Source organism: Mustela lutreola, chromosome 12 (genome assembly GCF_030435805.1).
Source record: "Mustela lutreola isolate mMusLut2 chromosome 12, mMusLut2.pri, whole genome shotgun sequence".
Classification (NCBI taxonomy): Eukaryota; Metazoa; Chordata; class Mammalia; order Carnivora; family Mustelidae; genus Mustela; species Mustela lutreola.
Genome location: NC_081301.1, coordinates 71,758,649 through 71,775,341, shown reverse-complemented (window position 1 = coordinate 71,775,341; position 16,693 = coordinate 71,758,649). Strand labels below are relative to the sequence as shown.

The 16,693-nt window shown below is 38.8% G+C and overlaps 1 protein-coding gene across 8 annotated transcripts in view; it reads left to right on the top strand.

Moving 5' to 3' along the window:
* Positions 1-7,441: 7,441 nt before the first annotated feature.
* The window catches only part of AOPEP (aminopeptidase O (putative)), a 333,964-nt gene continuing 324,712 nt past the window's right edge, over positions 7,442-16,693 (top strand). For 4 of the 8 annotated variants that reach the window (XM_059141106.1, XM_059141105.1, XM_059141108.1 and 1 more), the window contains exon 1: positions 7,442-7,547. The gene's annotated coding sequence lies outside the window, so the exon portion shown is untranslated. The remainder of the gene's footprint in view (positions 7,548-16,693) is intronic. The other 4 variants (XM_059141103.1, XM_059141101.1, XM_059141104.1 and 1 more) reach the window with 3 other exon arrangements.

Below are 16,693 nucleotides of genomic sequence, written 5' to 3'. Positions count from 1 at the left end.
TGAATCTTAAAAAAAAAATAAATCTTAAAAAATACACATATAACTTTTGACTCCCCCAAAACGTAGCTATTAATAGTCTACTGTTGGCCAGAAGCCTTACCAATAACATAAGTGTATGTTTTATATATTAAATGTATTACAAACTGTATTCTTACAATAAAGTAAGCTAGAGAAAAGGAAATGTTATCAAGAAAATCTAAGGAAGACAAAATACATCTACAGTCCTGTACTGTATTTATTTAAAAAAAATCCATGTGTCAGTGGACCCACACAGTTTAACCCCATGTTGTTCAAGAGTTGACTGTATATAAAATCTATGATAATCTCTTCAACTCATGTTGACCAAGTCATTGAGATGATTTGTGGCTCATGGCTGTCAGGGCAGTCATTACATTCAACTTTCATTTACCAACCACCCTACTCTGGTACGATTTTTCTTTTAGAAACTTGCAAATACTTCAAATCCTGTGTTTACATTTTGACACATTCATTCCACCTGTCTCTCATCAATCCACAAGGAGTTTTGTTTTATTTTATTTTATTTTTTAAAGATTTTATTTATTTGACAGAAAGAGAGATCACAAGTAGGCAAAGAAGCAGACAGAGAGAGAAGGGGAAGCAGGCTCCCCGCTGAGCAGAGAGCCTGATGTAGGGCTCAATCCCAGGACCCTGAAATCATGATCTGAGCCAAAGGCAGAGGCTTAACCCACTGAGCCACCCAGGCACCCTCACAAGGAGTTTTAGACAGATTTTTTTTTCCCCCCGTAATTCCTGCCTTAGGAAATCATGGCATGCAACCCATACTGGATTCTAACATACTCACTCCCTTTGGTATGACGTGTGGGTGGACTATGGTGACATTAAATGGGCCAGAGACAAGCAGACAGGCTTTAGGCTAATTTCCTTATTCTTAAGGAAATTCTTTTAAGAGCTGAGGGGCTTATGTAACTATGTTTGGTACTTATGGGAACTTAGAAAAGTAGAAATTTGAAATTAATAATTAAAAAAAAGGCCATCATAAAATCATTTAGTGACATTCTCTCATTATACAAATGAGAAAAATGTGAGCTCAGAGAAATTGAGTGAGTTGCTAAGGGCCATGTAAATAGTGACAGAATGAGGAACAATTATGGGCTTTCTTGGAGTGGATGGGGGTTTAGCAGACCACTCATACCCAGAAATCCTGGGGCCTCTTGTTAATAAGGCAAGGCACAACTTTATTTTCTAGGGAACACAAAGACTCATTTCCTTGCTGTGAACTCATTACAATTCAGCCTAAAACAATGGTAATGGCATACCCCAAACGGCACTGGTTAGAGGTAGGCAAAGGATCATTTAAATCTACTGTACAGTAGGGTAAATCGTGGAGAAGGGATTATCAGCACATTTGAAAGAATAAGAGAGTAGCAGTGACAAAAACAAGAACAGGAGTAAGAACAGAAGCCTCAGCAGTGAGTAATATTTAAATATGGGAAAGAAGGCTTGGTACAGAAAAGAGTGAAGAGAGAAATCCACATTGCCCAAAATGCTGGGATTCTTTTTTTCCTCTTTTAAAAAATTGCATACACCAAAAATTAATTAGCAGCAGCAATAACCACAAGCCTTACTAATGGGAAAAATCAGAAGCAATATTGTTTACTAAGAAGTCCAGAGATAGCTGTCAGGGTCAGCATCTCAAAAATGTCAGTAATGACTCAGGATCCCACGCTCCTTCTCCCCCTCCTTTCTCAGTATGTTGATTTTTCATCCTTATGCTTACCATCCATGGTCAAGATGGCTGCCGAACTCCAAGTATCTTTTCCCTCATGCCAGCTAGCTCTTCTTTTATGACTTTTTTAAAATTCCCTTTCTAGATTTTATTTATTCATGAGAGAGAGACAGAGAGCGAGAGAGAGCGAGCATATGCAGGGGGAGGGGCAGAACGAGAGTTGCCATGCGTCCTGCAAATATAGGATATTCTATTATCTAAAATTTGATAGTTTGGGGAGCCTGGGTGGCTCAGTTGGTTAATCATCTGACTCTTGGTTTCAACTCAGGTCATGATCTCAGGGTTGTGAGATGAAGCCCCTCATCAGGCTCTGTGTTCAGCAAGAAGTCTGCCTCCCCACTTCCCTATGGCCCCCTCTCTGACTCATGCCTGCACACGCGCTCTCTCTCTTTCTCATAAAATAAATAAAATCTTTAAAAAATAAAATTTGGGGCATGCCTGGGTGGCTTAGTGGGTTAAAGCCTCTGCCTTTGGCTCAGGTCATGATCCCAGGGTCCTGTGATCGAGCCCTGTGTTGGGCTCTCTGCTCAGCGAGGAGCCTGCTTCCTCCTTTCTCTGCCTGCCTCTCTGCCTACTTGTGATCTCTTTCTGTCAAATAAATAAAATCTTTAAAAATAAATAAATAAAAATAAATAAAATGTGAGGATTCTATTAGTATGAAGAAAAGAGACTGGATATTGGGGGTAACCAGTAGTCTCTGTCTTCCCCTTCTCTATCATACATAGTTAACCTCAGTCAACTCAGAAAGGCTCTTGAAAATGTTCCAATATGCTAAATCTCAGTGGGGATATGAGCAGATTTCATGGGCTGACAGCATCAAGGGGAAAAACAGTTATTAATTAAAGCATATCTCATGTATGCACTCCAGTTACCCCAGAACTTAGGAAATACCTCTGCTTGTGGCATGAATAAATAAATACTCACAAGTAAGAGTTTTAGAAGTGAAAGACAAGCTAAAGATTTTCAGGAGTTACTGAGTAAATATAAGATGTTGACTCTGTCATTTTGATTCTGTGGTGTGATGATTTTGTGTATATGAACATAAACATTTAAATCAAAATTATACCTACATCAACCATTTTCATTAAAAAACAGTTTTTCTGGAATTTTTTTTTTTAAGAGAAAGAGCACATGCCTCATGTGGGGGTGGGGAAGAGCAGAGGGAGAGAGAGAGACAATCTCCAGCAGACTCCACACTTAGCATAGAGCCCAACAGGGGGCTTGATCCCACCACCCTGAGATCATGACCTGAGTTGAAATCAAGAGTCAGATGCTCAACCAACTAAGCCACCCAGGTGCCCCTTAGAAAACTATTTTTTAAATGTATGATGGCAGCATTAGAAATAAAATTCCCAAACACTCTTGGACCCAATCAAAACACTTTCCTTCTGTGAAAAATTTCTTTAAGAAATTATCTTTGATACACCTTTGAGATTTATCCTTAAGAAGTAACATACAAGTTAAGGTAAACCAAAAGCAGGGGTCAGGTAGACTTTACCTTCAATTTGCTGGCCTGGATATTTCTGATTTACAAGCTGATGGATTCATTTCCACTGATAGACAAATAGTATATTTAAAAATGTCTAAAGGCTGAAGCTACAGGTGTATAACTAGAGACAGGGAGTTTTAAAAAAAACAGCAGTGGAGTGCCTGGATGGCTCAGGCAGTTAAGCATCTGACTTCACACATCAAGATCAAGGTGTCCTAGGATTGAGCCTCACATTTGGCTCCACACTTGGTGGGGAGTCTCCTTGTCCCTCTCCCTCTCCCTCTGCCTTTCCTCCTGCTTGTGCTCTCTCTTACTCTCTCTCAAAGAAATAAATAAAATCTTAAAAAAAAAAAAGCAATGAGTTTTAAATTCTTTAAATTTAAATTTCCATTTTTAATCTGTATTTCTATAAAGAGTGAAAGTGTCGATATTTGCAAAATTGTATTTGAAAGAAAACATGTATGATATTGCTGTTTTGTGAACAAGGAATAGAAAATGACTTAAATTTTTCTGTTTTTGTGATACAAGAAACTGATGTAAAAGTATCAGGAATTTTTAATATTTCAGATTTAAACCAAAGCATCTCCTCTGTAGGAAAGATGGCACTCAAATAATTATAGTTTTAACTGTTGTGCAAAAAGTCTTCACAGAACATACACCATATTTGACATAAGCCAGAGCAAATCCTAGAAATCTATTCCTTTAAAAAAAACATGTTTTTCATTATTATCCAAATAACTGAGAAACAAGTGGCAAGAGAAAAAGACAATGGAAGGGGATCTTTATCCTTAAGAGAAACAAACATAACAATATAAAGTGTCAGCTAAAGTATGAACGTGATCAGTAATGCATGAATAACTCAGAAAAACAAGATAGCTCTTACCAAGTGTTGTTGTCTTTGCTTGAGTGGCTGGTTAATTGCCATATGTAGAGTTTCAAGTGCGTACTTTTCCAGTTTTCCAAGTTCTTTTTACCCATTTATCATCAAAATGAGAAAATTCTTGCATGTAAACTAACTTTCAATAACTGTTAATATCAGAAATCACCATACTCTTAACTTCAAATCCAGGCTTTTCTAAAATTCTACTTGAAATCTTTAAAATATATATTAAATTCTTTAAAAAAAAAAAAAAAAGCATGGGGCACCTGCCTTCAGCTCAGGTCATGATCCCCGAGTCCTGGGATCCAGCCCCACATCAGGCTGTCTGCTCAGCCGGGAAGCCAGCATCTCCCTCTCCATCTCCCTGCCACTCCTCCTGCTTGTGTTCTCTCTCTCTCTGTCAAATCAACAAATAAAATCTTAAAGAAAAAAAGAAAATGAAATAATAAGAAAAGCAAATTTCATTATGCCAATGAAATGTCATGTTTGATTTTATATTATAGTTAAACGGTTACTTGCTTTTCCATTTTACTAAAATTATTTTCACTGGAATCAGTTCCAGTTTTTCCACATAAAAACTTCACACTGAAGCTATAATTCAGTGTTACTTTTTTCTTCATGAAAAATTAAAGCCATTAGAGCTTCTGATATTATGAGCTTTCTTTTGTGGCTAATTAACCAAGACCAATTTTTTTGTGTGTGTGTGCACAAACCTTGTAAGTTTTATTTTGTCAAGCAAATTTGGTTTTCCCATCAGCTTTTAATAAATAACAACTTCACCATGTCTGTTTTTCTCAAATTTTCCAGTTTTCAATGTTACCGACCAGTAGTTCTTTCTCATTTTTAATTCTATAGCAAAACTGTGCCTAGTTTGAGCCATTGCTAATTTCATTTTGTATTGATTATTTTTTATCAAGTCCAGTTTTTTCTGTGAACCTAGTCACAGTATCCTTGGTATTAAAACAGCCATGCAAGAACCCCCTCCCCCCCAAAATTCGAGAGAGTAACTGTGGTATGTTTGGTGGCTTTAGAAAACATAATTTTACAAATGGAACAGATCTTAGAAATCAACTAGCTCAATTCTCTCATTTTACAAGTGAAAAAACTGAGCTGCAGAAAGGTTATGTGGCTTTCCTAAAGAGAGATACAAATGCTTCATCAAAGGCAGTGGTTAGTTAAGAATGGAGGTGATTAAAAAAAAAAAAAAAAAAAAAGAATGGAGGTGATAAAATAAATGGAGATAATGGGCAAATGTGATAAATATTGAGGAGATCAAGGTCAGGACGTGTTTGGTTGGACTGTGAGATAAGGGAGAGAGATGAGCCAGGGATCATTCTGGATTTCAGGCTTGGGTGCCTGGGTGGATGTTGATACTGTTAACTGAAACAGAGAATAAATGAGTGGGTTAGGTTTGAGGGTGGGGGCAGATGATGAGTTCAGTTTTATTTATTTAAATTCAATTTAATTAACATATACTGTATTATTACTTTCAGAGGTGAAAATTCAGGGGTTAATCAGTTGCATACAACAGCCAGTGCTCATTACATCATGTGCCCTCTTTCGTGTCTGTCACCCAGTTACCCCATCTCCCCACCTATCTCCCCTCTGGCAACCCTCAGCTTGTTCCTATAGTTAAGAGTCTCTGATGAGTACAGTTTTAAATGTCAAACCTGAGATGCCAGCTGGACATCAGGTGAAGTTTGAGTATTTCAATAGGAAATTTTGAAAAGGTTTGGGTGGAGAGGCAGAATTGGGAGTTATCAAGTTACTGGTGGTAGTCACATGAAAGTGGATGAAGTCACTGTGCAGGGAAAATACCCTCCACGGAGGCAAGCTTGGGGCGTGCAGATGTGTTTTGTTTGGTCTAAAATAAAAGTCTGACAAAGTTCAAATTAGTGACCGACATTTAAAATTTAAGAAATTTTATGTAAATATTGATTTATCTTTGAAAATGAGGTTCTGACAGCACCAAGCCAGCACTCTTGGTTGGCAAAAATCTTCCAGAGCTGAGTAGGGACCATGAACTCCAGTTCTCCATAGTCTCTAATCATGAGCTTCACTCTTTTGTGTTCAGTGCCTGAGGGTCTAGGCTTTTGGGGTTCCAGCTTGATGTAGCATAACAAGATCAAGGAAGAAAGAGTTAAGGAAAAGGGAAAGAAAGAGGATCCCCTCGAAAACTGAGAGATAAGAAAAGAACCAAGAGGGCTTGGTAACAAAGAGGCAAAGGGATTGGGGTGGAAGGAAGAAGAAGCAAATCTTGCAAAACATTAGAAATTGTTTCAGCTGCATTATCTGGTTTTTTTCTAGGCCCCAAATTGAGGAGTAATTTTGACATCTTTCCTTTCCTTTATTGCCTTACATAATCCATCTCCAAGTCTGTCATCTCTAGCTCTAAATTATTCTTTAAATTCATTTCTCTCCATCATTTCTTACAGCATCAGTGCAAAAGCAACTTGCTCTCTTTGCATCCTTTGTCTCCCAATAGTCCATTGTACACACGACATCTAGGGCGGTTTTACAAAAACAGATCCTGTCACTTGCATGTCTAACTCTTCACTGGCTACCCATTACAGTCCAGATGAAACCCATGCCGTTTATGATGACGCAGAAAAGCTCTACAAGATCAGGGCTCTACTTGCCTTGTTGATCTCATCTTCTGTCCTTTCCCTAGGCTCCTTTCTCACTTTCTCTTATACCCTTCCCATAGCTTTCGAACATGTCGATCCTTCTCTTTGTTGTTCTTCCTTCAGCTCTTGACAGAGCTGACTTCTCAGTTCAACAAGCCTCTTCATAATTACTTCCTTAACATCTCAAACTAATGGGGCAGCCTCCTTCCTTTAGTTTCTGAGCAACTTTTCTCCTTCCACACACTTCTGATCTCTGGGAACGCATGTAGATTTGTTGAGTTATTCACCGTTTACTTCTTAACTAGAAAGTAATCTCCAGAAGATAACTGTTTTGTTCACTGCTGTACACCGCTCCCCTCCTTCCGTTAACACTGCTTGCCGGGCACACAATAGGACTTTAATAAATTGTGGAATGCATATGCACACTACAGTCATATATACCACGTACAGGGTAAAATAAGGAATAAAAAGTGCACTATTGTTAATTCAGTAATTTTTTTTTTTCTTAAATGCCTATAAGAATTTGCAGTTAGAAATAACCCGGTAAAAAGGTAATCCTACAAGGCAAACCCAAACCGCGCCCGTCAGACCTCGCTCGCCTGCCGCAGCTCCGCGTTTGCGCAGACTTCTCCCGGGCGACTCCGCCCAGCTCTTCCGGAGGGGGCGGGCAGGACCGACGGCGGTCCAGGCGCGCTTGGATGACGTCACTAGGCGCGGCCCGGGTAGCCCTTGGTAACCCGGAGTCTGCGGAAGTGGAGACCGGTGGGCAGGCGGCTAAGACAGGTAACCCGTACGCTCCCTGTTGGGTCCATGTCTTCGTCTTCTCTGGCGTCTTGATGGCGGCCAGCACAGCAGTTTCCCATTGAAGGCGACCGGGAACCCTCTTCAGTCCTCATCGTCCTTCGGTGGGGTCCCCTTTCCCTCTCAGTCCTCCCGGACTGCTGAGGCTGAACCCGTCCTGGGGACTTCGGCTGAGCGGCCACTTCTTTCCGCCTCAGCACTCCCGGTGCCGATGGACACTGACTTTCCTTTCCCCGTAGCACAGACCATTCTTCAGCCTGCATTTGCCTCTTTCTTGCTCTCTTGCCTCCAGGCCCACTTTGCCCACCCCTCTCCGGTTCTTGCCCCACAAGACTCCTATCCAGGCTTGTTTAAGGAGATACAGTTTACGATTCTCTTCAATTCCAGTTGGAGTGAAACCCAACGCCTTCCCTGCCCCCGCAGCTGACTACTTCCCCGCTCCTAGGATCCTTACTGAGTACACCAAGCTTTGAGTTTTGGTGTCCCCAAAGAGCATTCGTACTGGCGGAGTTTTGCTTCTTAACGCATGTATTTGTTGAGTAAGGAAGTGGCGTAGTAATGTGAAAATCTATTGTAATAATAAATGTTACACATGGGATCCAGTCAGCTGTTGAGATGGATGGAACTGCTACAGCATTTCATTAAAATGTTCCTTGTTCCTGGCTTTCAAGTAGTGGTAACAAGTGCCTTTGCAAAAAGTTAGCCATCAAAATAAATAAGCAACAGAACCCCACTAGGAATGTTTAGACAGAAAAAAAAAAAATTCATCTTGTTGATAAAGGAATGTAGGTATTACAAAACAACCAGGGTAGCAGAACCCCACTAGGAATGTTTAGACAGCAAAAAAATAATAAAAATTCATCTTGTTGATAAAGGGGTATGGGTTATTACAAAACCAACCAGGATCAATATGGGAGGAAAGGGAGGATTCTGAAATCTTTGTTCCATTGAAGGTTTGGTTTTGTATTTTTTTGTATTTTGTGTTCCATTTTTGAATAGAGCCTATCTTCATATAATTTTGAGAAGCCTGCTAATGACTTGCTAATTGGCAAGATTAGATTCTTCTAATATTAGGGGGACAAAGTAGAGTAAGATTAGGGAATAACAGTCACTCATTGTTAACCATCTTCTGTATCTTAGGGATTATATTTGAAACTTTGCATATGTTTTCTTCTTAGCTCACACAACAGTCTTGTGAGTTAGGAATCTTTATCCTCAATTTACAGAGAAGAAAACTGAGGCTCAGGTATGTGAAGATAACTTGCCAAAAACTCATAGTTACTGAATGGTGGAGGCTTTAAGTTCAGGTCTGTATATGACTTCAGTGCCTATACCTTTTCTTTCTTTTTTTTAAAATAACTCTACTATAAATGATCAAATTCTAGGCTTTTCACAATAGTCACACATAATTCTCTGAGTTTATTCTCTCATCAGTCTAAGTGATGAGTTTATTCACTGATCACTCTAAATGATTTGTAATATCTTCAGTTTACTAAAGTTCTTACATACCTGGAATTAGAACACCCAGAAAGCTTAATTTATGATCCTTCCCACCCACACACACACTATCCTTATCTTTAAGATTGAGATAAGAGGCAAGCACGATTGCTCAGTACAACCCTTTTTAGACCCCTCAGAGAATGGGTAATTCTGTATTGTTGAAAGTTTTACCCTTTTAGAAATGAAAATCATACCGATCGTTTTGGATGGAAACATTTTAAATGCCCTAAACAATTCCTTGCCTTCTTAAATACTAAGTATACTGACATATTTTAACCTTTTCTTATATCTCAAAGCAGTCATTCTAAATATTACTTACTGTCCTGTGTTGTGATACAGTGATTTTCTCAGAGCTTTTATTGTATTTGACTGCCCAGATTGCTTTGCTTTGTTCCTCTTTATGGCTGAATAACATTCCATTGCATATATATAGCATATGCTATACTTCCAACGCATATTGAATTATGCTTCTGTATACTCACTTCATATGGTATGAACTTAAAACTTGGTGATTTGATTTGTGAACTTCTAGAGGATGGGGATGGAAATACCAGTTGAAATAATGTTATTGAACAATGAACAAAATACCTGGTAACAGTGTTAAACTGGAGCTTGAGCCTGTATTACAGTGTGATTGTTCTTCTCACCTAATACTTAGTCTCAATATAGTAAGGAAAATAATAATCATGATAACATCACCTGGTATTTCAATAGTGTTTACACTGTGCCAGACATTATTCCAAGCACTTTACCTGTGAAGTAGGTACTATCACTGTTCTCTTTTACAAATGAAAAAACTAGGCACAGAGAACTTAAATTAATTGAATTGTTAAATTTACAAGGCTGGTGGGTGGTGAAATTCGGATCTGACCCCAGGCTGGGTGGCTTCAGAGTTGATTTATCCAATGTTTGATGTTGACACTTGGCTCAGTATCAATTTTGCAATGTAAATTGTTTTGCCTGCCACATTCTTCCTCTACCCTCTCTTTTTTATACTGTTTTAAAAATAAAACATTGCTTCCGAGCTTAGTTGGCAGTGGAAGAACATCTGAACTCAAATTGTCAAAAGGGTGACAGGTGCTTCTCATTTGGTTGGGGCGATAACATTTGAATGGCATTCAAACTGCATTTTCACAGCTTAGTTCATATTTCTTTCTCTTTCTCTGAGAGCCTGTCTTTGAAAAAGCAGAGCCTGAAATATTTTAAGATCTCATATTGCATATCGTGTTGGTGTTTGACTTTAGATATCGTACAATTCCCACATCCTTTTTCTGTGGGTAAAAAGAGCTTTTTGTTTATAATCCTGTTTCTGACTGTCAGAATAGTTTATGGCACATTTATTTTGTTGCTAACTCATTACTCTGTATTGTTTGATTCCTGAAGAAATTATCTTGAGATAGCATTTTTAGATACATAATCAATTTCACTCTCATTTTTTTCTTGGCTTTTTCCTTTGCTTACATTTTATTTCTTTGACACTTGCAATTGAAGGTTTAGTTTCTGAAACTGATGGGAATTGGGATATGCTTGATAGTTTTGGCAGCAAAGGAGAGACATTTCAGCCTATTTCTTTGCACTCATGATATTTTGTGTGTGTAGCAAGCATGGTGCATATTTGGAGGTGTGAACTGTCTGAGTAATGTCTGGCAGAAATCGAACTATAGAATGAATGTTGAGGATACAAAGGGGCCTTAGGTATTTCTCTCATACCCTTCACTCAGCAGTCGGGAATCTGAAGCCTGTGATGATTAAATGATTTGCTTATATTCAAACAATCCATTTTTTAAAAAAATCCAGCATTCTGTGTTATTTTGAATCATACCTCATTGTGTTTGTGTAGCACCCTATTTGTAAGAGGAGACTCCCTTTTTTTACTCTTAGGTACTTAATATTCTATATGTTTTAGGTGAGAGGAAATGCCCAGAATTGGCTAGGTCACCAAGAGAATGAACCAATATGATGGATCCAAGTGATACATAGGTTAAGTCAGTAGGACTTTGCAATTGTTCCTTTGTGGGTGAGAGTAAGAAATCTGAGGTATCTGGGTACCGGAGAAGATGGTGGTGTTGTTCATTAGGAAAACTTAGAAGAGGTTGGGATTGGTGTATGCGTTCAAAGTGACCAGAGGATGGATTTCATTGACATGTTAGAAAAATTGAAACTAGAGCTGGGGGGCACATCAGCATCTAGGAAGGAGGAGAAGGAAGCACCAAATCAGTAGGAGGAGATGGAGTGGTATCACAAATATCAAAAGCAGAGAGAATTTTAAGGAGGGTATGGTCATGTATGTTCATACTCTGAAATTCAGGACTGGAAGAATCTGCTGAAGTTGATATATAGGGAGTCATTTGCTTCCACTGTGGAGTTTTCGTGGCATGGGAGGGGTGTGCAGTGGCCTGGGAGGGAGATGGAATGACAGGGATAGGGAAGGAAGACAATTCTTGCAAGGAATTTGGCTGTGTGGGGAGAGAGAAGAGTTAGAGAAAGATGTGGAAGTAAGGAAGGGTTTTTGTTCAGTTGTGTTTTTTCCCTGTAAGAAGAAATTGGAATAATCACTTATTACTGAGGTGAAAAGGGCTGAGAAAGAGGAAGAAGTTGAGAGAAGGAATTTAGGGGATGGGTGAAGCAGGGTCCCAGATGTCAGTGGAAGATGATAGAGCACAGGCCACGATCAGGGAGTGCTGGGACAGGAAGGATACCCACTGCACCTTCCTGGGAGGGCTGGCTCAGGGAAGGGTGGGGAGAGATATGGTAAGTTTAAGGATGGGGAGGGAATATGTGCAAGTTCTTGTCTGATGGTGGCAAGATTTCTTAAGCAGGTAAATTTGCTGATATTGAGTGTTGATTTGGTGAGGTGAGGATTGAAGGGAGGGGTAGAAGTTCAGAATAGTCACTGAGGGGAAAGAACAGGAGTTAAGAGGGCAACTAGAGAGAGACACGAAAGGTTGCCTGCCTGGTAATGCGGGGGGTCCTGTTGAGGTTGGAATCTGTGAATATGTAGTGTCTGCCTTTTTCATGGTCATGTGATATTTATTTAACTTTTTTTTTTTTTTTTTTAAGCTTTAATGAGTTCAGTACACTGAGTTTAGAAGTAGAAAACTTGGGTGGTTCAATTTGTTGAAAGTTAGGTTTTATAGAACAGGTGTCAGAAGGATGAAAGAGCAAGAGAATTGAGGTTAAAATGTTCTGAGTGATTGAAGAAATGAATCACGTTATCCAAAGAAGGCCACAGAGAGATTCTCAACTTAAGAAACATTATAATTCTCCCTCATAGGGGCTGCCCTGTGCATGGTAGATGTTTACCGTCCTTGGCCTCGACCTACCAGATGCCAGTAGGCAACCCCTCCCTTGGAGACCATCAAAAATGTCTCCAGACATTGCGAAATGTCCTCTGAGGGGCAAAATCATCCCCCAACTGGACCTTCTGCCCTAGGGCCAGAGGAAGCAGATGCATTGAAGATAATGGAAAAGTCGAGGGACTGGAGTTCCAATGTAGTAAGAGTTGGTGAGTAAGCAAGAGAAAGAGTAGGAAGAACAGGAGGGCATACTCTGATATTAGATTATGGAAATGAAGTATTTCAGTGATGGAGCTGTTCCAAGTAATGAAAATGTCAAGAACGGGCCATTAGTTTGCTGAGTGGAGTGAAGGCAAAGGTTGTTGGCACTGAGTAGGTAATTTTGGGAGAGGGAAAATAGCCAGCAGATAGTGATGGAGCAAGCTGGGGAAGCAGCTGACAACAGCCCGAGTTTCTGAAGTGAGAACAGAACTAAGATTTTCTGAATGCTTGCTTCCTTACTCTATCCATTCAGTGTTTCTCAGCTCTTTTTCTAACGTTATCAATTCCCAGATCTTGTACCTCCCTTCTGTAATGTTTTAAAGGTGTGGAATTTATCCAGTTTAGTTTTTCTAGTACTTTTTTTTTTTTTAGGTGAGAAGTTCTTTTTTTCTTTTTCTATATTCTCTTGATCTGATTTTGTGGTCCTTTACCTCTAAATATAATACTTTCCAAAAGGCCCTGGTTATGTGCTGTGTGACCTATTTTCAGGGTATTTCTTTTGTATTTGGGGATCTCATTATGAAGTCTGCATTTTGGCAGAAGTGTCAACATATCCTTAAGTCTTACAACCTCTTAGAGCTATTCTTTTCCCTTGCTTTCCCCGAGCCCCATTGTCTTCTCTTTTGTTCCTTATTGTTTCGTATTTGTTTTTAAACTGTAATTATATGTATATACAGTGTTGATTGAGAAGTAATTACAGTGGACTCCGTAAGCCAGACCATAAATACTTGTAGAATACGTCTTTGACTGATTTCTCCTGTGTTCAATAAATCCGTACTTCAGTGGAACGTTTTTTGTTTTTTGTTTTTTACTTTATTTAATGAGCTTACCTTGTGTTATTCACCCAGAAAGACTGGGCACTAACTCCTACCTCTTTTATAAAGCATTGAAAAAAAATCTTAATCTACAGATACAAGCTAATGTAGGTTTTTTTATTATATCACAAGTGCTGTCATTGCAAAATAGGAAGTAAGTAGGTGGCATTAAAAGCCTTGACATTTTTACTTGATTCTTATGTGAATTATTTTTTGTGGATGCTGATCTATTTGATCAATATGTTATACTATATTTGGTAAGGAATAATAAGTAGCTTTATTAAGGAATATGTTGTGATGGCTAAATCCTCCAATGGTGATTAACAAATGATATTTTATTACTTTATTTCTATACTTAAATATGAGGATTTCCAAGAAAAAGATTAATTGGTTACCTCAGTAAAAAGTGATGACCATTTTTTCATAAGGATTTGATCTGTCTTGGTGTATATGATCTAGCACCTCAAAGGAGAAATGAATTGTTCTCACCAAACCGCAAAGACGGACTTTCATCCTACCAAAGGCATGCCAAAAGACAACGTATTGTCACAGAAGCTATGCTTTAAAAAGCAATCGCATCCATCCCATCCATTGTTCTCTAGTGGCAAATGACACTAAACGATTTTTGTGCTCAGTCTGCAACCACACTCAGTATGTGGACAGATACAGGATTCTTTAGGGGTCACATTGGAGCACAGGTGTGCCCAAGGACTTTGGCTGTTGTTCGTGACAAATCATTCTGATTGTGAACATGGCTAAAGACTTTTTTAATAAAGAGAGTGTTTTAGGTTTTGGAAATACAATGATTATGTTGTGTTTCGTCATGTTCTTACAATAATTTAAGGAAGTCATGTTTTTCACACTTCTTGGTAAGTCGTTAATGTTATGCAGTATTTGCAACATTTAACCAGCTTATGGCTAACACTTTAAAAACACATTTCCCTGTTGGTGTTGTTCTGTATCATTTGCCAGGTTTATTCTGTTTCCTTAAGTGTATATAGGAAAGTCTCAAAGAAAAATAAACTGTTTAACCTTACTTTTTAATCTTCTAATTAATTTTAACATGGGTCCCAATTACCTATGTTCAGTTGTGTATTCAAGTTGAAAAGGTAATGGAGACTGTGAAGATCTTCTAAAGATACTGAAGCTGTATCAAATGCATTTTTTATCTTGCTCCCAAATACTATTCAACTTCTGGGAATTACTTTAAATCTCTTTTCTTGGAAGGAATAACTGCACACATGTTCAGTTCACCACTTAGAACCTGATGCTAGAGTATATTTTAAATCTAATGGGATGGATTTGAAAGCTATTTATAGGGAGTGGGGCACCCATTTGTAGTGTGTAAATTCCAGACCTATCTCTCAATGGAGAAATCTGTTATATATTTATTCCCATGGAGGACCAGAATATAAATTATGAGATCTGAAGTTGTCAGTATTTCTATTGAATCTAATGTTACCTTTAGACACAGTACTCTTCATGAGAGTTGTCGGTAGCTATAGCCCTGTGACAGTCACCAAATAAATCACTAAATGGAGGGAGCCTGTCTTGATTTCTGGCTAAAGGAAATGCAGTTTCCTAAGACAGGAACAGAGGGACCTCTTGCCCTTCCTACAGCATTCCTGCTATAGGAAGTATGGTTTCCTATAGAGGATAGAAAGGTTATCCATGCAGGGTAGGATTGGGGGCTATAGGTTCACACAGAGGTCAGGAATTAGGAGAGGGATGGGAAAGGTTCATCTCTGCAGTTGCCAAGAAAGGACAAGTTTTTCACCCGTACTGCAAGTTTTGAATGATGGGAATTTCTTGAAGAAACTGAGCTGAGCCCTACACAAGAAGCCCTGTAGAAAATGGTTAGAGAGTTTGCCAGATGGAGGCTTTTTTTTTTTTTTTTTTTTCCTTCTTCCAGCCTCATTGAACTTCACAGTGAATCCTAAATAATGCTGGTTGTTAGGAGACCAGAGTTAGCTTAAACCACTGGTTCTTGAAGTCTAGTTGCTACCAGCAGTGTTAGTATCACCTGGAACTTGTTAGAAATGCAAATTCTTGGAGGCCACTAGTTGGTATTTTAAGAGGATCTTCAGATGATTCATTTCAAGTTTGAAAACCACTGTTTCAGGCAACTCAAAGTGGTTCAGAACCACTTTGCCTAATTATGGTGTAAAAGTCACAGTGTTGAGAAAGAATGAGTGAAAACTATATTGCATACTGGAACATCCTTTAATCTTTATTAGGGATGAAGTTCTTTTTACAGAGTATGCTTTTCAAGTTGTGTTTTCTAGTTGAAGGGCAGAAGAGATGTGGGTATCTACACTAAAGATCTAACAAGCTTGTTCGTGGAGTATATTCCCTGTTCATGGATGCAGTTCACGCTGGAATCTAAATTCTTCCAGACCGCAGTAGAAGACAACTTTTCATTTTGCTTCCTTTTTCATTTTAAATATTTATCCCTTGATTTCCTTTTTGTACTTTGTGTAGGCAGTGACCTGTGAGAATCCTATTTTCATGGCTTTTTGATAGCAAGAGTTCAAGTAGCTAAATGGATCAGAAACATTAAAGTAGAATTGCCTAGACATCTTATTTAAAATGTGGATTATTGGCCCCTGTCCCTTGAGACTCTGATTTAAAACATCTGACACAGTGTCCAAGAATCTGTACTTTTTTATTAGACTTTTTTTTTTTTTTTTTTTTGAGAGGAGAAGGAGTGGAGGGAGAGGGGGAGAGAGAGAATCTTAAGCAGGCTCCATACCCAGCGAGGAGCCTAACATAGGGCTTGATCTAGTGACCCTGAGGTCATGACCAGAACTGAAATCAAGAGTTTGATGTTTACCTGACTGAACCACCCAAGTGCTCCCAAGAATCTGTATTTTTAACAAGCACCACTCTCATTAGCCTGCCCCTCACCGGTTCATTCTCAGGCACATGATCTTCAGACCACATTTTAAGAAACACTTTTTGGATAAAACACAGTTTTATCCTTGGGGAGTTCTGAAATACAGATGTTTTCCCAAGTTTCTGAAGATACTCACAGATATGAATCTTTTAATTGCTAGTACTGAAGCTATCTGCATGTTTAATACCCACTGGGAAAGTGTACAGAGATGCTTGGGGTAAAATTCTAGAACTCATGAGTATTCTTCTTCTTCCACATAAGAAGCTTGTCTAGTCTCTCCTATTTATTTCTTTGTTTATTCATTTGTTTATTTACAAATGCCCCTGAAAGACCAGTTTGACAGTGTAACGTTATAACACA